Raw genomic sequence first — 8,480 nt, 5'->3', positions numbered from 1 at the left:
CCCCTCCCTTCTCTCTCTCTACCCTCTCTTCTATCTCCCCCCTCTCTCTTCTCTCTCCCTCTCCCTTCTCTCTCTCTCCCCCTCTCTCTCTCTCCCTCCCCCTCTCTTCTCTCTCCCCTCTCTCTCCCGTCTCTCACCCCCCTCTCTCTCTTTTTGCATCACTTTTGCCACAATCTGCAACGGATTATGGCATCAGGCACAAACCGGATTGTGCCTGATTGCAAAAAACTGATGTGTGAAAGAGCCCTAAGGTACAGTTTTCATGTCCTGAAGGCTTCTTTTATTCTCCATTCTATGTAACCTCTGTACAAGTATCTTGTATTTACAAACAAACAGTAGTAACACTAGCAGCTCCTGCAGGTCAGCCTGTGCACAATGGGCAGTAAGTGTATGTATGTGCCCTGTGTGTAGTGCAGGACAGAGTTGGGTCATCATATGGAAATGAGAAGCCCCAAGCTCATCATCATCATCATCATCACAGCAGCAGCAGCAGCAGGCAGGGCTGGGGAGTGGCTGCCAAGTGCTGAGCCTGCCCTGAGCTGCTGTGTGTAGTGTGAGCTGCTGGGGATCTGCTGCTGGATCAAAACTGGGGAATGTGAGAAGATTGAGGACTGGAGAGCACTGACATTACTGAGGAAGGGCTTATACTGGACCTGGGCTGTACACTATGCTGGCTGGATAGCACTCCCATCATACACACAGGTGAGGGGTTATCTACACTGGGGCAGGCTTTCATGGGTGGCTAGCATGGGGCCAGTTACTAGAGTCTTTACAAAACTGTAAAACTCATTGTTATAGAGCAACTAGTGCTGTGATTGATGACTGCAATTCTCAAAAAACACTGCACCTATAACCATGAAGAACCGCAAGGTGTGAACAAAGTCTTAATATTATTCCCTACATGATACAAATATTTTACTTGTAACTAAACTAAAGCTATCCATATATAATAATATTTATTCATTTATATAGCGCTATTAATTCCCCAGCGCTTTACAAATATTGGCAGCACTGTCCCCATTGGGGCTCACAATCTAAATCCCCTATCTATATGTCTTTGAAGTGTGGGAGGAAGCCCACAAAACGAGAACATACAAACTCCTTGCAGGTGTTGTCATTGGTGGGATATGAACCCAGGACCCAAGTGCTACAAGACTGCAGTGCTAACCACTGAGCCACCGTGCCACATGTAATGTTAACATTATACAACCAATGACCATCATTAATTCTAGTAGTTTTTTATTACTATAGTGCCATCTTATTCCATGGTACTTTAAATGTGAAAAGTGGTATAATAATCATGAACAATACAAGGCATAGACTTGTACAGGAGGAGAGAGAAGTTACATCTATGGCACAAATACATTGTGACCCGCGGCTCATAAATACTAGCCCATTAGGTGACCGCTTAGACAGCAGGTTCTGGTACCTCCAGGTATTTCTTTAGGCTACACTTCTAAGGCTTTGAAGTCACCCAGGGATTTGCACTCTGGTCCAGCCATAAAGATTGGAATTTGCAAACACTACATACAGATAATACAGTTATATTCCAGTTTACTGAGCGCAGGAGTATTTCTGATAAGGAATTGGGTCACATAACTGGGTCATTCACTGTGACCTTTTATTGAAAATTCAGTGGATTATCTTCTATAGTTATTGATTCTCACTGTATACTATGTCGTTCTACTTTACTAACATATACAATGTTACATGTGTAGTGGAGGCAGCTGGATAGCAGAATTGTGCTGGCTGTGGGCAAACATATATAATGAGTGATACAACCATTAGTATTTGGAACAATCTTTCCAGAACCGAGCAATTGTTTACAGGTGGAAAGTGTATCACTGCATTTCATTATTCAGTATGGTGCACTATGTTATATAGTTAATTGAAAAAACACAAATATTTATGAAGTTCATGTAATTAGTAATAATGATCAAGCACTACCATGCTCAGGTGTTCAATACTAGTAACTAGTGATGAGTGAACACTACCATGGTCGGGTGCTCGGTCCACGTAACTAGTGATGAGCGAGCACTGCCGTGCTCGGTACTCGTAACTAGTGATGAGCGGGCACTACCATGCTCGGGGGCTCGGTACTCGTAACTAGTGATGAGCGAGCACTGCCATGCTCGGGGGCTCGGTACTCGTAACTAGTGATGAGCGAGCACTGCCATGCTCGGGGGCTCGGTACTCGTAACTAGTGATGAGCGAGCACTACCATGCTCGGGGGCTCGGTACTCGTAACTAGTGATGAGCGAGCACTACCATGCTCGGGTGCTCAGTACTGGTAACTAGTGATGAGCAGGCACTACCATGCTCGGGTTATCTGTACTTGTATCTAGGGATGAGTGAGCACTACCATGCTCAGGTGCTCTGTACTCGTAACTAGTGAGCGGGCACTACCATGCTCAGGGGCTCTGTACTGGTAACTAGTGATGAGTGAGCACTACCATGCTCGGGTGCTCAGTACTTGTATCTAGTTATGAGCGGGCACTACCGTGCTCGGTACTAGTAACTAGTGATGAGCGGGCACTACCATGCTCAGGTGCTCGGTACTTGTAACTAGTGATGAATGAGCACTACCATGCTCGGGTGCTCAGTACTTGTATCTAGTGATGAGCGGGCACTACCATGCTCGGGTGCTCGGTACTAGTAACTAGTGATGAGTGGGCACTACCATGCTCGGGTGCTCGGTACTAGTAACTAGTGATGAGCGGGCACTACCATGCTCGGGTGCTCGGTACTAGTAACTAGTGATGAGCGGGCACTACCATGCTCGGGTCTTGTAAATAGTGCTAAGCGGGCACTACCATGCTCGGGTGCTCGGTACTCGTAACTAGTGATGAGCGGGCACTACCATGCTCAGGTGCTCAGTACTTGTAACTAGTGATGAGCGGGCACTACCATGCTCGGGTGCTCAGTACTTGTAACTAGTGATGAGCGAACACTACCATGCTCGGGTGCTCAGTACTTGTAACTAGTGATGAGCGGGCACTACCATGCTCGGGTGCTCGGTACTAGTAACTAGTGATGAGCGGGCACTACCATGCTCGGGTGCTCGGTACTAGTAACTAGTGATGAGCGGGCACTACCATGCTCGGGTCTTGTAAATGGTGCTAAGCGGGCACTACCATGCTCGGGTGCTCGGTACTCGTAACTAGTGATGAGCGGGCACTACCATGCTCAGGTGCTCAGTACTTGTAACTAGTGATGAGCGGGCACTACCATGCTCGGGTACTCAGTACTTGTAACTAGTGATGAGCGAGCACTACCATGCTTGGGTGCTCGGTACTCGTAACTAGTGATGAGCGAGCACTACCATGCTCGGGTGCTCGGTACTCGTAACTAGTGATGAGCGAGCACTACCATGCTCGGGTGATCTTAACGGGCAGGTCAGACTCTTGGACGGGCTCGACTTGTGTACCGAGTATAATGGAAGGCAATGGATAACTCAAGCATTTTTCTGTAGAGCTTCCAGAAAAATGCTCGCGTTCCCCATTGACTTCCATTATACAGTACAGGAGTCATGCCCAATCTGAGCGTCTGACTGCTTGTTCCTATCACCCGAGCATGGTAGTGCTCGCTCATCAATAGTAATTAGTAATGGGATGGTACCGGACTATGTGACCAGTGCATTTGTACTATGATTGCAGAAGATGAATTGTTTGGGCTTCGCAGCATTGCTTTTGGCATACGGAGCGTTCTGTGTATCTATCGCCAGGATAAGCCACTGAATAATTAGTTGTAGAAGGTCCAATTTAATTTCCAGAAGTTGTGCGCTGTGGGGTCTGTCCTCTGTGACTTCATTGCCGCTGACAGCTGTGATGTATTCTCCGCTACTGTGCACATTAGCAAATGAAACCTCGGTGGTGTTCCAAATTATAATGCCCTGAATACTGAGGTAATGTAGATCACAGCTCAGTGCAGTCTAACGTTTGCTGAGAAACCCCCATGGTTTTATGTGTTTACGAAAATCTTCTACATCGGGTCAAATATCAGAGGCAAATTTGGCAACCTGTGGCTTGTCCTATGTAAGACGCATGTTACAGCATGGACTGTGCCATACGCTGGGGCAATGCAATCATTAGGCACATGATTGCTCCCTGTGTGGCCAGCCATGTGTCACTTCTCATTAGCACAATTACATTCTTGTGAATTTTCCACCTTTGGACAATCACTTTTTGTTAACCTTTGTCACTAAAGCTTTTGCTTTTTGTAAATCTTCCCACCTTCCGTGAACCCTAACTTTTTAGCACTGTAATGGTGCTTTTAATCTAAGCCCCCTGCCCCCGCTCTAATTCTCACCCTCTGGGGTCTTCATCTTTTATCAGCGTGGCTTGGGTCCTGCGGCGCCATCTTGTGACGTAACTCTTGACTGGCCGGAAGTCAGAAGTTACATCAAAAGCGATCAATGCATCTCTGTGAGAGCCAGAACGAGGCTCATAGACTTGTATTGAGTTGTGACCTCCGGCGCCTCCATCAAACACTGAAGCAGCCAGCAGGTCACAAATCGCCAGAGACCAATGGGAGCAGCGGCGATAAAAGGTGAAGTCGTCGGATACAAGGGACAGGGGGCTTAGGGTTTGGGCCCAGGATCAGGACTCACTGCGTTCAGAACACAGCAAGTCCTGACCTGCGGGGCCGCGAGTGTCCTCCGCAGGAGAATGCAGAAGACCGCAGCTGCTCGTCCCCACAATCAGGGTTCAGTGTGCTGCGGTCTTTCGCTTGTGTGTTCCCTACAGAGGATACATGCGAATCCGCAGCAAACAATTGACATGCTGCTGTCTGGAAGGACGCACTGCAGGTCAGTGTTTGCTGCGGGAAAAAAAAACCACAGTGGGCATGGGATTACTAGAAATCCTGTCCACTATACTTATACTGTACAACGCAGCGTTTTTGACGCAGCTGACATATGCTGCGTCTAAAACGATGCAAACACTGATCGTGGGCACGCACCCTTAGATTTAAAGCACCACTCCTGCGATAAAATAAAAATGAAAAAAAAATGTATTCAATCAATGAAGTTGTGTGAAGTTGTTTTATTTTTAAAGTTTTATTTTTAGGATGAGTTGTGGTTTTTTTTTTAATTGATATACATATGACACTGTGATAATTTTTTATTGTATTTTTGGGGGAGCTGTAGTGACCAAAAGCAGTAATTATATTTTTTATGTCCTCTACCTTGATACATATGTAGCATTATGGATGCAGGAAAACTAAATATGTTTATTTTTAAACTAGTGTTTTGTCTTTTATTTTAAACTAGCTGTAGTAGCCAGCGTTGCCCAGGATAGTAACTGTCTCTGTCTCTCTCTCAGGCTCTGTCTGTCTCTGTCCGTCTGTCTCTCCGTCTTTCTCTTTCCCTGTCTGTCTTTGTCTGTCTCTGTGTATCTGTCTGTGTCTCTCTGTCTGTCTCTGTATCCATCTCTCTGTCTCTATCTCTGTCTGTCTCTCTCTATCTCTGTGTCTGTCTGTCTCTTTCCCGGGTTTGTCTCTTTGCCGGGTTTGTCTCTTTCCCGGGTTTGTCTCTTTCCCGGGTTTGTCTCTTTCCCGGGTTTGTCTCTTTCCCAAGTCTGTCTCTTTCCCAAGTCTGTCTCTTTCCCAAGTCTGTCTCTTTCCCAAGTCTGTCTCTTTCCCAAGTCTGTCTCTTTCCCAAGTCTGTCTCTTTCCCAGGTTTGTCTCTTTTCCAGGTTTGTCTCTTTTCCAGGTTTGTCTCTTTTCCAGGTTTGTCTCTTTTCCAGGTTTGTCTCTTTTCCAGGTTTGTCTCTTTTCCAAGTCTGTCTCTTTCCCAAGTCTGTCTCTTTCCCAAGTCTGTCTCTTTCCCAAGTCTGTCTCTTTCCCAGGTTTGTCTCTTTTCCAGGTTTGTCTCTTTTCCAGGTTTGTCTCTTTTCCAGGTTTGTCTCTTTTCCAGGTTTGTCTCTTTTCCAGGTTTGTCTCTTTTCCAGGTTTGTCTCTTTTCCAGGTTTGTCTCTTTTCCAGGTTTGTCTCTTTTCCAGGTTTGTCTCTTTTCCAGGTTTGTCTCTTTTCCAGGTTTGTCTCTTTTCCAGGTTTGTCTCTTTTCCAGGTTTGTCTCTTTTCCAGGTTTGTCTCTTTCCCTTTACCTGTCTGTCTTTGTCTATATCTCTGTCTGTCTCTTTCCCTGTCTCTGTCTCTATCTCTGTCTTTTTCATTGTCTCTATTTCCCCGCCTGTCTGTCTCTTTCCCTGTCTGTGTCTGTCTGCCTCTGTCTCTTTCCCTGTCCCTATGTCTGTCTCTTTCCCTGTCTGCCTCTTACTCTGTCTGTGCCTATGTCTGTCTGGCTCTGTCTGTCTCTATCCGTTTCCCCACCGACATCTTATTACCTCATACATAACCTTGTTATACTATGAATATCTTTCATTCCTATAAACCAATCACAGCTACTATTAATAACCTGTGGCTTACAGCTCCATTGACTTTAATGGAGGCAAATTTTTTGGAGAGTAACTGTAAAGCGCAGGGTTAAATTTTCCCGTCAATACATAGTCTATGACGTTCCCGGAGTCGCATGAGGCATCTGCAAAATTTCATGATTGTAAATGCGACGGTGTGGTTTCCTTTAGTAGACAGACAGACACACACTCAGCTTTATATATTAGTTAATGTATACATTTTTAAAGGGAATCTGTCAAAACACTTGACCTATTGTAACTAAACTATTAATATGAGCAGACAGGTTGTAGACTGCTGAAAAAAGACATTATTGTATGCCTCAATTCAGAAGTATTGTCTATAAATCATCTTTTATTACTTTATGTAAATGAGCTCTTCCAGGCTATGGGGCGTATGCGGACTAAAAGATGACTCCGCCTGCAGAGATTATGTTAAATAGTAGGGGGAGTTACCAGTGTAATGTGTGATGGCCGCTCTCTGCTCTCCTGATCTCACTGCAGAGCTGTGTGTGATTATAAGGCCTAAACCACACGGCGAGAAAAACGGTGCGAGTGGAGTGCGATAAAACATCGCATTCCCCTCGGACCAATTCTAGCCTGTGTGTCAGCGCACATGAGCAATTATTTTCTCAGCCCTAATCGGATCGAGAAAACAATAGCAGCATGCTGCGTCTGTAATACAAGACTTTCTCTCGCACCCATTCAAGTGTATGGGGCGAGAGAAAAATCGCACTGCACTCGCGGTACACCAGTGTACCGCGCGTGCAGAGCGAGAATTGCAATAGCCGGCTACGGAGGAGAGAGGAAGATAAATCCCTCACTCCCCTCCACAGTGCCGGCCCGCCCCCTGCAGCTGAGGTCTGCTCACACAGTCGGACCTCAGTCGCAGGTACACTCGCATGACACTCGGCTCCCACTGTGCTGCCAGCGGGAGCCGAGTGTCATGCGAGGATCGCACTAGTGCCTCGTGTGGCCCCGGCCTTAGGATACGGTTCCACTTGCGCACAGCGATATGCTAATGACACTCGCTGCGGGTGTCAGCCGAGGGTCATGCGATCTTGCGATCGCATCACAGGTGCGGGGTAGAGGGAGGGAGCATTTTCTCCCCATCTCCTCCGCTGCCTGTCTCGCTGTACATTGCACTGCACTCGGATTATATGTGAGTGCAGTGCGATGTTTCACACGCTCCCATAGTCTTGTTTGGGGGTGCGTGAGCCGAGAATCGCTGCCAAACATAATGTACGGTGATCCATTCCCCTTGCCGCTATGGCATGAGAAATCAATCGCAGATGGACACTGCCCCATAGTTTTGCACTCGCAAGTCTGACTCCAGCTCGACTGACACGTCTGCAGGTTCCTCTCAGCTTCAGCCTCCATCTCACAGGCAGACAGGGTTGCAACACTGTTACAATACAGCAGAGCTGTGAGAGCTGCAGAAAATGTTTTTGGAAGAAGTTAAAGTTCATTTTTCCTGTTCTGTGTTAGTTACTCGTCTCACACTGATAATGCCTCCTTTTATTTGATATAAGCTCTGGAGGCGAAGTTATCTTCCAGGTAGCATACGCCCCATAGCCTGGAAGAGCTCATTTATAAACATGGATTTATCTGGAATAAAACATCAGATCACAGACATCAAGGTATCATTTTACTGAGCTTCCTATGATCTACATGTCCATATAGACAGCTTGATCCTACTTTCAGATTCGCTTTAAAATGTTGTTGTTTTTTTTTTGTTGTTTTTTTATATCTGTGTATTGTCCTGGCATGGTTCTCTTATCAAAGAGCCTAATAGGAGATGGCAGGTCTTTGGTTGTCATGATGCTCCCCATCAGCACTGATGATCACATTACAAAGGGAGTTGATGGGATGACTGAGATGGCCTCTCTGTCTGATTGCTAAGGTTAAGTTTACGTGTGTTTTTGTTGTTTGTTGGTTTGTTTTTTTTTGTTTTCGGTTTTTTCACATTCATCTTGAAGCAGATCTGCTTTAAAATCCCCATCAAAGGGTATTTAAAGAGCATTCAAATCAGTTTTTCATATAGATTTTTAAGCACATCAGAACACACCC

At 46.0% G+C, this 8,480-nt stretch overlaps 1 protein-coding gene across 1 annotated transcript in view; it reads left to right on the top strand.

The window, feature by feature from the left end:
* The first annotated feature begins 542 nt into the window (after positions 1–542).
* The window catches only part of BCAR3 (BCAR3 adaptor protein, NSP family member), a 143,774-nt gene continuing 135,836 nt past the window's right edge, over positions 543–8,480 (top strand). The window contains exon 1 of the mRNA XM_075322348.1: positions 543–702. The gene's annotated coding sequence lies outside the window, so the exon portion shown is untranslated. The remainder of the gene's footprint in view (positions 703–8,480) is intronic.

The sequence above is a fragment of the Anomaloglossus baeobatrachus genome, chromosome 8 (assembly GCF_048569485.1).
Source record: "Anomaloglossus baeobatrachus isolate aAnoBae1 chromosome 8, aAnoBae1.hap1, whole genome shotgun sequence".
In the NCBI taxonomy this organism is placed as follows: domain Eukaryota; kingdom Metazoa; phylum Chordata; class Amphibia; order Anura; family Aromobatidae; genus Anomaloglossus; species Anomaloglossus baeobatrachus.
Note: the sequence above shows the minus strand (reverse complement) of the source record. Positions and strands in the feature narration are given on the sequence as shown.